At 36.8% G+C, this 18,156-nt stretch overlaps 1 protein-coding gene across 1 annotated transcript in view; it reads left to right on the plus strand.

The window, feature by feature from the left end:
- Positions 1 to 1,254: 1,254 nt before the first annotated feature.
- The window catches only part of LOC105454016 (proto-oncogene c-Fos), a 24,270-nt gene continuing 7,368 nt past the window's right edge, over positions 1,255 to 18,156 (plus strand). Inside the window, exon 1 of the mRNA XM_011696331.1 lies at positions 1,255 to 1,373. The gene's annotated coding sequence lies outside the window, so the exon portion shown is untranslated. The remainder of the gene's footprint in view (positions 1,374 to 18,156) is intronic.

An 18,156-nucleotide genomic window follows, 5' to 3' on the forward strand; every position in this document is an offset into this window, starting at 1 on the left:
CAGCGCGTGCAATAATCGTCTGTGACTAATTTTAGCGTGCGATTTTCGCATAATGCGGCATTGCCGAGGAACGGCGTGATTTCATAGGATAGCTGCGAGCAGGGCAGGGCACCGTGCAGGCAGCGCCTCTCAAGGCTTTTCGAAAGCCTCTACCGCGAGTAAATTAATAGACGCGGCAGGCCGCGGTAATAATGATCGTCCATTACCGTCGCGCTTCTATTCACCATAAATCTCGCCCACCCACCCAACCTGATCACACGTTAAATCTGTTCACCCGCACACCTGCAACAATCGACGTGTATTGATCCTATTCGATCGACCTAAATCGACCGTCGATCACGACCGAAAAAAAAGTCAACGATTGCAAAAGTTATATTGACGAAAAGAAAATTGATGATCGCGATGTACAAACTATAGAACAAACTATAGAACAAGTTATAAAAAAAAGACAATATAGAAAAAGTTATTAATTGACGATGTCACGAGAATTAATAATTCTTTATTTCTGTATATTATAGATTTCTTTCGTTATAAGATAAATGGCTTTATTTAAGAAAAAATTAGACTTTCCTTTTACTTGTCCATGTCCGTAGAGAACATATTTAATTTCAGAATTAACGCAAGCAACATTAAATCAAACGCTTGCGTTTTGTCTGCAATTAAATATATTCTCTATACAGTGCAGCTAATCTCTATTGTGTAATTACATCTCTATTAATAATAATTAATAAGTCAAAGCTATTAAAAGCTGTGTCAATTTACAGAATTAAAAATCAAGCAATTTTTAATTCTATAAATTAGAGTGTAAAGTTCATGTAAATATTTTTCACTTGTTTGTCTATACTTTTTCCGGCGGCGACGTCCGTAGAGATCCTTGGTGCTGTCAGGAGACTGACGTTTCTGGCAGAATTAAGCGTTCTAGGAGTGCCTAGAGAGGAGCGCGACACGCACGCGGATCGAATGTGCCGGCGTGGCGCGGTAAGGGAGCGGTGCGCGTACTCTCCCTGACAGTTTCATGTCAACAAATGTCGCGGCCGAGGCGTCGCGCCCAGCCGAGCCGAGCCGAGCCGAGCCAGCCAGCCAGCCTGCCAAGCGGTCCGGCGGGGTCCGCCGCGCGTATTCGCGGAGTCGCCGCGCGGCCAACCGCGGCGCCGTGCGACGTCACCGCCGGCCAATCTGCGCGCGCCGCGGTGACGACGCGGGCTAAATATAGCCCGTATATATCTAGGCCGGTCGCGACCGCGAATTATCCACAGTCGCGCGCCGGCGGCCGACGGAGGAGGATAAAGTGGATTATCGAAGGGAGCGGATTTAAGTGCGTGCGCAGTGCGCGAAGTGCGAACACGGCGCCGGATATACGGGACGCTGCGAAGGTAGGAGAATCCGATGCGTGCGTGTGCAGCTTTCGAAATCGAAAGCGCCGTCCGTCCCTCTCGGTCTCCGCAGTAAACGTTAATAAATCACCGATCGGGAGAATAAATCGACCGCGAGAAGGCGGGCGCACTCGCGTCAAATTCGGAGCACGTGTTTGTGGTAATAAACACGCAGCTCCTATACGGCTATTCTCGGGCCGCGTCTGAGATTGTCTGACAGATTGCGGATTGTTTCGCGACTTTTGGCCGGGCGCGGATTTCGGTCGCCGAGAGCGCGGCGTGAGAGGTACGTAACGAGCGGCGTGACGTTGCGTACGCAAAACGCTCGAAGTGCGCGTCTTCGATAACATCGCGCGATACGCACGGTCTATTCATCAATTTAATCGCACTATCTGTTTTTTTTTATTTTCTGACATTATCGGAATCCGGTCTTCTTAAATTTTACATAGAAATTTAAAAAATCATTGATATTTCACTATTACAACAAACTATACTTATATATTTTATATACAATATATATAGTATATTAACTATAATATATTTTATTATTGCCGACGGATTGTTTCCGTCAAAAAATAAATAAGTAAAACTTATAACGTCAAATGTGACATGTCTACTTCTACCAAGATAGATTAACTTTAATCCAGATTTAACTTACTTTGTATCTTTTTCTACTTTTAAGAATTAGAACAAGATAAAAAGTAAATAAAACCGTGATTAAAGTTAATCTACATTGGTAGAAATGAACAACAGACGGATGCACTAGCAGTTTCAAATTGGTGAGCGAGATATCGAGATAGAGTCGCGTTCGATATATCGGGGGCATTGTGTCGTAGGGCCGAAGGAAAAGATAGCGGTAGTTATGTTACATCTTGACGTTACATCCGATAAGATTATTACGTGTCGGATTGACATAATATCTTGCGCCTAGTTTGTATAGTCACGCTTGATCACCCGCAAACAGGCAACGATCGATTCTTCCCACGGTGAACTTGCCGATATGCGGTACGCGCGTACGCGTAAGATTCAAATCGTGGCGCCGCGATACACCGAAGTTAGACGTCAGACCGATCGCGAGCGCGATTTGGATTGATTTACGTGGGTTTTATAGCCACGGGCTCGCAATTGCTCAAGGTCGCGACGCCACGAAGTAGAACTTCGCTGCCATCATAGTTGCAATGTTGCCACAAGAGCTCGCGGGAGAATACACGTTAAACGCGCCTCGTGTATGTTCGCTCTTATTCGCTGAGAAAACATTTGACGAACGAGAGAGAGAGAGAGAGAGAGAGAGAATTTAAAACTTGTTTGTTCCATTTGAGGTATGCTTTAGAAAGAGTGTATTCAAGTATTTACTCGTATTTTATGCATTTTATCTAACAATATTATTCATCATTATAATTGAAGAGTTAACTATTAAAATTTTTTCTTCTAGTAAATATTACATATAATAAACATATTCTTGCAATAAATATTATTATTGACTTTTCGTATTATCGCGCACACAATGCTAATATTATTCCTCTTTTCATCTTTCAATTTTTTTCTTATTGGAGATTAATGAATTAATATGAATTTTTTTCCGATCCCAGGGAATTTTTGCACTCGTGAAGAATATTATTCCTTATTCTTTTTATTCAAGAATATCATTATTTTCTTATGTTATATTACTGTAGCTATATTTAGAAAAATGTTTATTGCGCGCGCATCTATACGTTTGCTTGTCACGTTTTATCTTTATCCCTACATTTATCTCACATTTATCTCTCAATGTCTCTGAACTTTCGAGCGAGTTCTTTCCTCGAAACTGGCGTTCGCGAGAGAGAGAGAATAAGTGGGACGAGGCACTCGCGGTATTGTGCGCCTCTCTCATGAATATGAATGTGCAATCGCTCGTGTCTAAGCGCGTGTCTTTGAAGTTGGCTATCTATTATCGCGTTTACGAGATATACAACTTGCAGCAGACGCACGTACGGACGCGAGGTAGCAGCCGCACCGCGATTTGTGTGTAGTTAGCCCGGAATAAATTATTTTGGAATTTAGAACGCGCACGCCCGAAAATAATTTGTTTCCCAGATAGCTGCCGACCTCTCGTTCGCGTGTTCTGCACGGGCGCACCTTTGACGTATCGACGCCGCTCCTGACAAATCCCCTCAATTTTATAAACGTCCTTCCTCCACGATTTTGACAGTAGAATAGCGATGAGAAAAGGATAAGATTAAAGCGCGCGCGATGAATACTCAATTGGAGGCCTAATCAATGCCTTTTCTCGATCTTTTCTTTTTATTTAGAAAATAAAGCTAACAAAGTAATAATAGTTGATAAAAATTTAAATTGATTATAACACATATTAGCAATGTGCAATGTACAATAACAATTACAAGAGGCAATTAATATTCATTATGAGGCACAAAAGTATAGTTATTAATGTAGGACGGCACTCGTGATTATTCCTTGAAACTGCAGAATTGCTTATTTCACGTATGTGTGCATATAGCTGCATGTATACATGTATAAATAAGAAATTATTATTTACCAAGAAATGATTATAAATAATGCTTATATTTTTGCAAACTGAAGTTGATATTGGTGATAAAAATGATAAAATTAGATAAATTATAAAAAAAAATTAGACAGTTTAGTCTCACGTTATTTTCTTAATTTCAAATATTCACAATCACGTACAATATTTTCCTATGTTGTACGTTTTCTTAGAGCAATGGCGATAACGCGTTATCACACATCTTTCTTTCGATGAGATGAATGAATCAGGTATCACATGGGATGCGTATGTTGCGTAAAAACCGTCATTACGAAATTATACGATGGATGATAAAATATCGTTTTGCATGTGATACTTGTGAGATTATCGGTTCAGGTCGCGTGGGTGAAAGTGTTAAAAGAGAGAAGAGTCCTAAAGTGCTTAAAGAAGGACAAAACTTAATTTATACCTATATATAAAGAGATATATTTTTAGATGAATACAGAAAGTAAAAACTAAATTAAGACAAGGAAATAGAAATTTATTTTAGGAAAATAATATAATTTATATAATAATTTTAAGAATGCAGAATAATGAGAGAAGTATACATATATTCGTCAATTAAATTTCATAAGCATTCAACAAACAATTTTTTCCCAACATTCTGTAACCGAAAGAAATTATTATTAAAAAAAAACAATCACAATTAAAGAAAGTGGACTAAATTTTCGCAGCGTTTTTTTATCAATCACACACAAACACAGTTTGGCATTAAATTGCACGTCTCCGATGTTTGCTTTTGCCGGCAAACTTCCTCCGGCGTTGATAACCTTTGCAGAATAATAATCTTATCTCGCACATTTGCTATGCAAAGTTACGAAGGTAACCACCTCCATGCTATCTGCTCCATAATTATTGTTAGAAGGTTAAAGACAACACGTGTGACATGACAACCAAATTTCTTCAGAAATTTTAAAGAAATTCGAGTCGATGATCATTTATAAATTAAAATAAGTATTGCTCTCGCAATGTTGCAGAACGTTGTATAATTGTTTTTTTTTTATAGTTTCGGTATCATTACTTGCGAATGAATGCCAACTCTTTCTCTTTCTTTCTCTCTCTCTCTCTCTCTCTCTCTCAGTGCCGACTGTATTAATATCATATCAATGTTATAAACTGGTTATTTTATAGCGATAATAAACGAGATTATCATCGCTATCGAATTGCGATATAAATATTTTTGTCGTATTAAATATAAACAATCTAATATACAATAAGATTAAATGTATCCATGAAATGTAAATGTAACATAAATAACGACGTAATTTTTGAAAGAATTCTTGAAGAATTATAATAATATTATGAAGAATAATAATCACAAAATAAATCCAATCATTTGTCGAAAATTATCTTAATTTTTCTCATTAAATATTTTTCTTCAATCACGATTTATCGTCAAAGTCTCAAGTCCAACTTAGATGAATGGTGATTTTACTATGTGCTTGCACTTTGTTAATTTATTCGCTATCTAAAATTAACAATCGCGATTGTATAACATGATTGTCGTTAAACATCACTTCTACGCTGGACGATTTTTCTGCCATTTAATAATACGTATCTATTGCTCAAAGATGAAATTGAGCATTGAAAAGCGTCGAATGTAGGGAGACATTTTCATATGGAATGTGCCTTTCGGAACAGGCGGGAAAAGTCTCTACGCCGTCTTACGCGAAGCGTGGATAATCATCAGGTAACTGAAATCATACGCCTCGCTAATGAACGGCTATTTTCTTTCGTACTCCGTAATTTTTGTCGCCTGAATAAGACGTTAGACATACCATAAATATGGAATATATGAATATCTGTTTATTCTGGAGTCCCTTAAGAGTCACGTTTGATAAACGAGTTGTGACAAACAACTATTCTCATGCCCTACCTTAGAGAGTTACATTTTCTATTTTAATATCACACGCGGCGCGTGCATGTAATAATATACTTTTATATAATGCGTACATTTTTGAATTTTTTAAATTAATAGTTTGAATTAATTTCGAAGAGTAGATATAAAAACTTGCTTCAATTTCTGTCAATTTTTATTCAAGGTTTTATTTTAACTCAAGGTTTATTCATGCTTTCTCAATCTTTGATTTTGCAAAAAAAGCAGCTTAAAAAATGAAGAATTACATGCGATATGCCAAATAAATTGATTACGTATTTATCATTCGTCGCAAATAAGATCGGTATCGCCTAATGGCGTATGCGAATAATTCCGCTCGATAATATCGCTATCGTAACAATATACGCGTCGATATGTTTGTTTAACGCAGCGGAGCCGTTTATCTGTATGTGTATGTGTGTATGCGTGTTATACGTACGTAAGGTAAATCTCCCTTCCTCGCCCGTATCCTTTCTCGAAAGAGCCGTACTGTCATTTCTCTCTCTCCGCGTTGTATTAGCATTTTAAATTCAATCGCGAGACATTGACGCCCTTGAGCGATAATGGACTCTTTCTTTCTCCCCTTATTCCCTTTCTGCCTCTCCTCCCTCCCTCCCACTCTTGTTGTCGTATCGTTTCCTCTCTCTTTCTCTACTTGCAAGTCCAGTTATATCATCTCTCAACTTTGCTGTAAGCCGAGTAGCTCATCGTTGATAAATCGGCTGCCCCGTCTTTATTCCTTTTTTTTTTTAGTACTCTGCACAACCGTAAATTTAGCTCTAACCCGCTTTTTAACGATGCGGCACGCACGATCGACACGTGGAAAAAAATATACAGGACAGTTTGAGGGATTAAGCAGAAATATGGGATATTCGCGTGAATCGTCTTCCGTGAATTTTTCGACAAATTTTCGATGTTGAAAACTAAACAACTTGGAAAAAGTTGTGATTTTAACGAAAAATGACAAAATTATGTCAGCCAAAATTTCGAAGAAAGGCAATTTTATATTGTTTTATTTTTATTCTTTATTTTAATTACTTTATTATTTTTTCTAATATAAATTTATGATAATATTAAAAGTGTGACTATAGATACCAGATTCAAACTATATGCACGTACGTCTTTTTCTGTTTAAATAACCTTATTTAATTTAGAAAATATAAAAACGATACAAATCTGTATATTTAATCTGTATACATTTTTTAAAATTTAAAACATTTTATTGAAAATATCTTATTTTATAAATTTACATGATTTCTCACCTTACATTTATGTCTTTTAATGCTGTCTTTTTGCTTTTTATTTAGCTTATTATTTATTTTTTCACTTTATTTTTTTATCGAGAACAGTCAATTGAGAGTTAAAGTGTATCTACCAACATGATTCCACTTAACAACTTAATCACTTAACCACTAGAAATAAAATTGTAAATTAGAAGTGCGTTTTACTATTAACTAAGACTCGCATAGAGTTGTAAAAATGCTGTTAAATTTTTACGATTCTTTGAAAATCCATAAAATCTTTCTCGGTGCTCCTTAGAACCGAGAGTTATCTCACAAATTCGCGCCCGTATGTCAGTTCCTTATGAAGAGGGAGGAATATGCGGGCTTGGTGAGGCCTCGATCCCCATTAATCGTTCATCTCCATTAAGGTTACATCTCTCATTTTCCTCGAAATGCCAACGGCTGTCGGTCTCCCGATCTGAAATCGTCGTCGATGTATCAGGACCCGGCGAGAGGTTCGTAATTGTGATTAATCATCTTGTATAATTTGCAGAATCTTTTTGCGGCGTATGCAGCAGAAGCTCGATTATCCGAGCGTTATTTAACCAAATGTTTGATTATTTTCATGCGGTGTGAAATGCTCGATTATGTATGAATAACGTTGTCTATAAAGACTAATAGAACACTCGGTTAAATAATAATCAAGGGCACCGTTATAAATTTACTATGTTTAAAAGCGACCAGAAAGAAATCGAAGTGCAAAATGTGTTCCTTACGTTGGCTGAATTATTCGATTTGCCGCTCGAAAAACATCAAGCCCGCACTCACCTGCAGTATAATTCGCCCACGCAACGCGTTCCCGAATCGCTTCATTTTCACTTTTACGCATTTAAGGGAGCCCGACATCGGTATCGCCGCGAATGCAATTTTCTTTCAGCCCTTTTAAAAGAATCTTTTACGTCACTTTACAATGCGTGTTGAACCGTGCAATCTCGTCGAGTGAATAAAATTTTAGTAACATCCGCTTTACTATCTTATGCTCACGCTCAAGGGAGAAAAAAATAAAGTCTTAATTTTTATCGCGCAATTTTAAAGTTATTTAAAATTTTATAAGGCTTATATATGATACTATTTATGTCACTATTATATGTAATTTTGACTACGTATGAGACTATGTATATAAAATATATAAATTTATTATATACATTTACTATTTAAATGATATTTAAATCTATTTTCTAACACACGTATAACATTAGCAGTAAAACTGAAAAACAGGTGAAGGACGTCACTTAGGAAATCAGTGAAAATCTCTGAAAGTACGCGTTTCTCGCGCTATAAAAAGATTTTACGAACGTGCGTGCACCCACAATGCCACTTGCGGCAATCGTAAACTCGTTTTGGTAATTTTCCTCTATCTCTCGATTAGCAGCGGCAGAGGTGTTTAAGCGAGTCCGAGAGGAGTCATTTTGCACGATAATATTTTGCGATAGCAATACTGCGTCGCGAAAAGAAAAACGAACGGCTTGTCAAAGAACTTGAGTTATTTACATCTATATACATATATATAATCTTGTTAAATTCAATGTAGGAGAAGTACGAATGTGCCATGTAGATATTTATATAACAGACGTCTGCAGATTCAATTACGATATTCCGCGTACGTAATCTCGGATGAAGTCAAAATAAAATTCTTGTTGTGACTGATAGATTGTCTAGAATGGGTTTTACAGGCGAGACACGCGCACGCTCGGTTATAAGGACGCAAGGACGTCTGCATGTATCTCACACAGGCGTGAGACGTGTACGCAGGACGACGATGCGCGAGTATAAGTACGTGTGTGTGTGTTATTCGCGACGCGAGCAGGAAGCATAAATTTTGCGTGAGCTCCAAACACTAGCTAGAGCGGCTCGAGTGGACACAATGTGCGTGCGTGCGTGCGCGCGTGTTACGTTTCCTACGTTCCTAGCTTCGTAAAAATAAAAGGATCCGCGCGAGCCTGCGAGCCGATGCGAACTCGGTGAGTCTGAAGCATCTGAAGAAATAAAATTTCTACGTTGTCATTCGTGAAACTGGCATGTTCTAAATCCTGCTTTTGACGATCTATAATTCGCGACGGAGCTGTGTGCAAACTCGTATAATATATCCATATATTAGAACGTAAAATCACATGTCGCGAATTCTATTATCAATTTTGCGATAAATTATAGAGCTGGTGGATTTTAAAGCAAATTTTGAAGTCTCGCAGCTGCCATAATTTTCTAAAAATTTGAAATTATATTCCTTTTATAAAAGTTTTATTGAATTGTTGCTCAAATTCTTAAATAAATAAATATAGTTTTACTTATTCTTAATTAGTGATCTAAACTTAGATTTTTTTAAATAGTGTCTTATATTACATGAAGTTAAAACGATTTGAATTTTCATTTTAGTAAATAAATTTAAGGGGTCTCACCAACTCTGCGGTTTTAAAATGATACCTAAGTTTGGGATTTTTTGTGGGTAAATGAATAACTTTATTTAAAATCTTAGAGGACATTATTGTACATATATAAGAAACCAAAAAAATTTTTTTTTATTTTTCTTATGTCCAAAATGGCGGTACACTGGTCTACACTTGCGAAATCTCTTTTTTTCTATCGGTGTATAGGATTCCAGGCACACGGTTTGGCCTTGAACACAAAGAATTTTTATCTATCTACATATTAAATCGTTTATCTACACAACATCATTTATTTACATATTAAAGACAAGAGACGTACGTAGGGATTTTTCAAACTATTGATTTTTCTGAAAATGTCAGCTATTTTACGAAAGACTTGTATTGATAAAAATACGAACTTTTTGTAAAAATAGCTGCCATTTCGAGAAAAATCAATATTTAAAAAAATCCTTACGTACGTCTCTAGTCTTTAATATGTAGATAATAAAAATTCTTTGTGTTTTGTTCAAGAGCAAACCGTATGCCTGGAATCCTGTACACCGATTTGAAAAAACAGAAAAAATGGATTCCGCAAGTAGGCCATTGTGCCGTCATTTTGTGCATAAAAAAAATAAAAAATATTTTTTTTGATTTTTTATATATGTACAACACTGTCTTCTAAACAGCTTTTAAATAAAGTTATCTACTTACCCACAAAAAAATCCCAAATTTAGGTATCATTTTAAGGCCTCAGGGGTGATGAGACCCCTTAAGTTTTCTTTTTCTTCCTTTTCCTTTTTATCACTTTATTTAAATGTACTCACAAATTTCTAGTTAATTGGCATTTTATTGGACGAGACAAAAAGTTAGTAGTCTGTCAAGGTAAACTCCTTACTGCTACCTAAAATTGAATTAACTACAAGCTCTAAATTCGCAAAGTGTAGAAATGCCACGGGTTTTACGGGTGTCGCGACGCCGGTGAAAAGGACAGAAAAGGGACAGTAATTCACCGTAATTAAAGCGGTATAATTGGGACAGATAGCGTCGCGTCGGCGCGTCCCTCGTCTCGCGTCAGGCCTTTGTATTCGCTCTTTGCTTTGACCCGTTTCGGAGGCGGGAGCGAAAATAATCCTGTCCTCTTTAAAGTGCAACATGAATTCCGTTTAATCGTGCATGCTGCCAATTTTCGCCAGCTTTTCGCACATTCCGTCGAACATTAAAAAAAAAAAAAAGATCGAGAAAATATGCGCATTTCCTATTTACAATCGTATTTTCCGTTCCGTTCTGGAAGAAATTTAATTTCTTGTTCGTTAGTTAATTTCACGTTTGATTCAATGAAATCATAATTCGAGGCGCCGATTCGTTACGCGTGCATTCGACATATCGCGAATCGAAAGTTACTCTCTCATTTGTTGTTACAATCGCGCATTTTCGAATCGAGCGCGGACAGATTCTGAAAAGAGTCGCCTATCTCCCGAAACGGGATTTGTATTTTTAGAAAGTATACACACTCTGCAATACCGGGTAAGACTCGCCTGTAATCCCCCCGAGGGGAGGCATTGACCTTTCAAACTCTTTTCTCCCGCTGAAATTCTCGCGCGAGCATATTGTTCTCTTCGACAGGCTCGTGCTTTATCGCTTTTCTCCGCCGCGGGACGAGACATTACCGCGCTTCTCTTTGCCGTCTTTATACAATTAGTGACGGAAGCCATAGATCTTCAACGATCGCTACATTGGACGTTAAAAAGATTTTTGCACTTATTTTATTTATGAAATTGTCTTTAACTTATTTTTTATCTTTACATTTATTTCTTTATTTCTGTGTTATTCTCTATTATTATTTTTGTATTACAATTGCTCTTCCGTTTTTTCCTTTACCATGAATTTTTATGTATACTTAATTGTAGTGAAGAGTTGTTTTATCGTTGATACAAAAATAATAATGATGACTTCCATCTGTAAATCGACGAAATTTCAGGGAACTTTATATGTTTTTCGTGGGCTTTCACGATGACAAATATCACGATAAAAGTTCCGGGACATTATGTCGATCGATCGTGTCGCATGTGTGTAAAATACACAGTTTACCCGCCCGTATATAAGGGAATAGGTTTATTCTATAAATCTATTTTATTTTAATCCTTTCATCTCCGCTATAAATCAAGTAAATATCTGTGTCGTTTGCGTAGAAAATTTTAAACAATAAACAATCGATAAATTCCTTTCTTCTTCTTTTAAACTCACTTTTATAATACGAAAATTATCATTACGTTATTTTTATTTATATTTTTTTCTAAATTATATATATATATTTATATGATTAATATATTTTCATTGTTTTATTTTTTTTTTTTGAAAAAATATAAGTCTGAGCTGATCTAATAAATTTTTTTATTTATACTTTTTTTTATCGTTTTGGCAACTGCGTGGATATTCCGGCGAATACTTTTTAACATTCTGAAGGTGCCTGTCTCATGGCGAGGACAAAGTCTCTCCATCGGAATTGTCGATTTTTACGTATTCATTTTTGGGTAGAGATCTCTGAAACAGAGAGCAGGCGGAAATTTGCCGTAGCCCACATCCGCGCTTTTTACACAGGAGAGGCAAAAAGATGTTGGTCGTCGTCGTAAATTGACGCTCGTAAAACCGTTCGACTTTAATGCGGCTTTCATGGGGTTTCGACGTGTAGCCCAATTCGCCTCCTCCGCAGGACATGGCGGTATTTTCTCTTGATGCTGCTTCAACAATTCGATATACATACGTTTTAAGTAATTCACAAAATTTATCGAGAATGTTTTAGAATGTAAAACGTGAAAGAAGGAACTTTCTATAATATTTGCATAAGAATAAGAGAAAGAGGAGAGAGCGATCATATATAAAATCAAAATTTTATTAGCTTATGTATATTATTAGAAAGATAATAATATATTTTTGTAACTATAATGCGTTTAAAAAATGAATTTTTTCTATTTCAATCTTTTTTGTCTTATCAATTTTATTGATTAAATTTTAAACTTTTCCGAAGCAGCTTTTGATAACATTTTTGTAATTTAAGAATATTCTTGTCTTTCTAAATCGCATTTTCTGAATCTTCTAATAAGGACGCGAGGAACGTATGATAGTCCTAGTTCGCGTATCGATCAGGTTCACTAACCTCCGCCGTCCGAAATATGCGATCAGTTCCGCGTTCTATATCGCGATATGTAATTATCCTGAAGTCTGCACTCGAGATCGCTCGCGTTACACGCGGTACGATCTTGTCGGAATTAGGCCGCCCACGTTCTCTCGTCGTCGACACGTCGAAAAAGCGCTATAAAAGCTTTCGGTGGCCAGATGGGCACCGGTTGCGCAAGCTCTCTCTCGCATGTCTCCCCTCTTTCACGCTGTCTCTCCTTGTTCTTCTTCCTCTTTTTCTTCATTTTTCGTCACAATCTGTCTTCCTGTTTCTGCAAGAAATGCGAAAGCGATTTCGGTTTGCGACGCTATTACCATTCAATAAAGTAATATTTATACAATGAGAAATATTTTTTATAACAAGATATATATCGATTGATATTTTTATCTAAACGCGAGAGAGGAATAGAAGAGAGAAAGAAGTAATTTTACATCGTGTATGGAATTCGAGGTTGAAAACGTGAAACACACATGTTGTTTCGAGAAGATCCCTTCCAAATGTCTCTCTCTTCTCTCTTTTCTCTCTCCCTTTCTTTCTCTCTTTAAGAAAAGATTAATTACCATCTACTCAATATACGTAAGAAGGGGAAGGATGTTGGAATCGAGCAATGCAGGGATTCCAAGAATTAGATACCGGCTACTTCCTAGAAACGAGGCAAGGCGCAACGCATGTTGTATAATATACGTATATATATCGTTTTTATATAAATATAACGTGGAGGAGTCCATTGATACGTATCGGTCAGAATAATCTTCAAGAAGCATTTACGAACAAAACCGGTATTTTAATTTCACAAATTGAAACGATTTCTTTTGTTTTCTTTGAGAAAATTAACTTACTTTTATAAGTTTTAAAATTGATATATAATATTTATGAAAGAATACTATATAGAAGAAGATACAGAATTATGTAAATTTGATGGATTAAACTATGTATGTTTTTCAATTTTTTACGTCTTTTCGAAGAATTCTCGAATATAAACATAAATACTATATGATAATCGTGAAGTTAATTATGCAGAATTAAATAAAACGATATGCATATACATATATATGCTTAATCGGACAGAATATTTTTTGACTTTTCGATTCTCTCTCTTCGTGATTCGGGAACACAATTTTTTTTTAAACTTAAAAAGCGTATATTCTCGTCCTGGATTGAACAAAATTCGTGCCTTATGTTTCGGGGAAAGATCTTGGGTAGAGAAAATCGGTCGAATACCGGCGCGAGTCCGAATGTGCCATACGTCAAAATCAAACGATTCCTATTTATAAGTTTAACGGCGCGGTAAGCCAGCGGCGGCTTCGATCGGACACCTGTTCTCATTCAAACAAACGCGAAAAGGCGGCCCGATTATTATTTCAAACTGCAACGCTGCCAGACATCGCTGGCTGCAAATTCGCGAGTAATTTGCTACCTTGTATCGTCTTTAAATAAAAAATCCATGAATGAAAGACGAATTCTGTAATTTGTAACGCGCGTTTAATTTAATTTGCATTCAAATAAATGATATTTTGTCAGAAATATTATTTATTATAATCGTACTTACTTATTAAGTTGCGATTTTATGTTTATTTTTTTTTTGTATATCTTGTAAAATATGTTTTCATAATATTTAAGATTTTCGTATATCATATGAATATATGAAATGGAAAGAGTTTAATTCTTGTTGTACATAGAACTTATGTACCTATAAAAGTTAAAATACTTAATATGTATATAAATATGAGAGCTATACATATATTTTTAAGATATAATTTTACATAAATCAAGATATCTATTTAGGCTCTTCTTTAGTTTTAAAATGCAACTGCTGGACTATCTGACTTGATCGCCATTAAAAGCGAGAAGAGAAAAGAAAGAGAAAACACACAAAAGTGTGTTTGCTCAAGCTGTCTTTCGTTTCGAGCTCATCCCACGTCTTCCACCTCGGCGCATATAGGTCACTGGGTGCCGAGAGGACCCTTTGTCACGCGCGCGCATGTGGGCCCCCGAAAGATCTCAGGCCTGAGGAAGTCGTTTCTTCTTTTTCATTCTCTTCTTTTTGCTCGCGAGCAGAAGAAACGGACGGGGGGAGGGAGGAGGAATCGAGTGGAAGGCCGAGAAGGAGGAGAAGTTGCAAGGGCATTAGGCCCGCCGAATACGGAACGATAAAATTCTTACGAAACACCCGCATGTGCAGAGAGCGAAAGGGAAAAGAGGTCCTCCTCTCTGCGATTGGGCAACTCCGTGACTAGCTGGAGAATTTTGTGTCTCCGGTAAAAAGATTTAATCGTCGAAAACACACATTTCGCCATCGATTACAAATATTTTCTAAATTTTCTATGTTTCTATTTTATACTGTAGGATAGTATAAGAAGCATCATTTTTTATCTACAATTCTCTCGAGGATATAAATTCTTCTTCGCAAGTGTTAATTAATTTACAATTTTCTAGTTTCTCTGTATATTTCATCGTTGTTGATTTTAAATTTTAATATATGTAAGCTTAAATTAATTTACAATATTCGTGTTAATATTAACATTGGATTTGCTTGTTCAAATGAACGAAAATGAACAAACAGATGCGAGAAGAACGGAAAAACGACCACGGCCGGAAGTTGAGAATTCTCTCCGAGAGGATTGTCAGCTAACGCAGTGATGAGCCGTGTCGCGAGATTTCCTCGGCGCGTTTGCGCTTCGAAGAAAATATGTATCTTAATGCTATCTTTAATGATTTATTCACGGAGATAAAACAGCGCCACGAGTGCCGGCGCGATTGAGAGGAATGTAGCGAATTGAGGTCGAAGAGCGAAGTGGAAGACGCGTGAAGCGCGAGATGTATAAGAGTGTCGAGAGCTTGAAGATGTTGAAGAGCAACACGTATGTAAGCATTAATTGAATCGTGTTACGTAATTGAAAGATTTTAATAAAGATTTCGATAAACATTTTTTATAACGAAAAAAAAATTCGCACGCAGAGATATCCCCCTTTTACAGTTGCAGAACAATTTTCTACAATTCGGGACTTCGAGATATGTTCTTCAAAATACTTTTTAATGCAACAGCTTGACTTGTCAGGAGAACTGGACGCGAAATATGAACGAAATAAAATTCCGTCGACAATAACGATATGTCGTATATGTATAAGATCAATACTCGAAGGATATATAAATTGGATTGAAATTTATTCACGATCAATATATCTCTGTACGAAGTTGCTGATCACGATTCATTACCGCTATCTGATAGGATAATGTTAATCGATGATTTATAACATGCGAAAGACCGTGAAAGTGACAGGGCGACAAGTTGTTGTTAAATACGAAAGTTGATAGTAATTGAAATAAATTTCATGAATTGAGTTGAACACAACTGTATATGTTGTATGCATAACATTTACGTAATTACGATAGTAAGACGAGGTTTAGTGAGACTTTCTTTTCATCAATATTTATTTATAATTTATTTTCATTTATATCTTTTTATCACGCGCAATTTTATAATGTGATATATGTACATAACACCAAAGCTATACATATTATTACCGATGACATTTAAAATTAATTTATTCAGATATATTCTGAACTCTTTAATTTGAAATAACGACTTGTTAAGCTAAATTTGTCGATAAGGCACTAACGATTTTTCTACGCATTTCCGGCGTTACGTAATTCTTTCATCAGTAGTCCGCGCTCGTAAAAATATCGAAGTATAATGAATTCCCAGTGTATCCGGTACGTGAAAAATATGCGAGAAAATTCATCGTGGGTGGGCCAAGCAAGCGAGCGGGCGAGCAAGAACTAAAAGGTTGTCAATCCCTGTCAAGTGTAATTTTGATAGACGCGTCCACCGGAGATCGATTGGCCAAACGCGACCGGACAGATAATCGACGAATTTTTTTAATACATAACCGCGAATGGAAATACAGCGACGAAAGAAAAGCGATATCCCTCGTAAAAAAGAACTAACTATAGCAGTGACACTACTACATTTCAGTAGTGTTTTTTACTGCACTAGTAGCTCTTTTTTACTAGGGATACTTTTAAATTTGATCGAAAAAAAATAAAATGTAAAATTGGCTGATAAGACACTTTGATCTTTCTACGCATTTTGAAAAGCATGCGTTACATAATCCTCACCAATAATTCCCAAGATTTATATTAAAGTATAAAAGAATATTTATTTGTAATCGTATAAATATCTTTATGTAATTTCAATCTTTTTATATAAATTATCATGACACGCATGTATTATGTTGTCAATATTTATAATTTACTCATAAATAAAAAAAGAATCTACACGTTTGAAAAGAAAGGAAAACAAAAGTGAAACGCTTCGTGTTTTTGTACCTTTGCGTGAATAAATTAATTAAATAAAAAAAAATTAATATTTAATACGCATTAATTTATATTGTAGTAAACAAGCACGAAACAGTTGTGCCGAATATGAACGAATATTTTAATTTATTCAATTATTAATTCAAGATTAAGATTATAAATTTTTAATAGGTATTAAATGAAATTGGCGGAATTTTCACGAGATCTCTCGACGTAATTGTCTTCCTGATCATATCTTATTATCGGCAATTCAATTGTACAGGTGCTGCCGACTCGGCTGGCCCGTAGGCGGGTGCATGTATCGATCATTGATAGACGACGAAGGTCGCGATCGCATCGATAAGAATCTGCTGTTTCTGACGCGGCTACAGTATTATCGTCCTACGATTTCTTACCGAGAAAAAGACAAGGATAAATATTTATATTCAAGTGTACTTTTAGAATTTATATTTGGTATTCTTAAAGTATATTTGCATTCTGGAGATTTATATATATATATATATATATATACGTCCGAATGGATCAGGGCACGTGGAGAAGCGCCCGCTTCGACGATGAGGCAGCACAGCGAGACCCCGTGCTCTTGTGCGCACGTGTATACAGGTGCGCGCTCGCGCGCGCGAGGTTGACAGACGTCTCTCGCCTTTCTTCCTCGTGCCTGCACGAGTGTCTCCTTCCGCTTGTCCTCGTTTATGAGCCCCGGGGCTCTGAAATGTTACGGCACCTATGGAGCGGTGCCAGAAAGGGCAGCATACGCACGCTGGAAGAACGGGAGCGCTCCTCGGTGCCGCGGCGCCGATTGAATTCCTCTCTTTGATACCGCAGGCACGATACTTCACGCGTGTATCCCCGCGATACGTTTGGCATACATCCGCGCAAACGCCCGTGGCCTTCGACAGCAACGAAAAACGTTTCTTTTTAACTCATCAGAGAAAATGATAAGCAATTTAACGTGATCGAACGGATATTTCAATATAATAGAAAAGTAAATAATACAATAGCAAGCGCGTTCTGAAGGTCGGAAAACGGTTGGATCGTCTTGTCAAACACACGTTATTACGTAGTTATGTGCCTAAACGCGAGAGACGCACGAAGCTGCGTGACGTCTTCGCGTGCGTACGGCAGTTTGCGACGGCTTGTACGAAGGACGCGAGATCGCGGCATAGAATCACCGATAAGACCTGACAGGGGCGTCGTTTCTCGACGAGTTCATTAGCCAACAAAAAAAAA

Source organism: Wasmannia auropunctata, unplaced genomic scaffold (genome assembly GCF_000956235.1).
Source record: "Wasmannia auropunctata unplaced genomic scaffold, wasmannia.A_1.0 LD335989.1, whole genome shotgun sequence".
In the NCBI taxonomy this organism is placed as follows: Eukaryota; Metazoa; Arthropoda; class Insecta; order Hymenoptera; family Formicidae; genus Wasmannia; species Wasmannia auropunctata.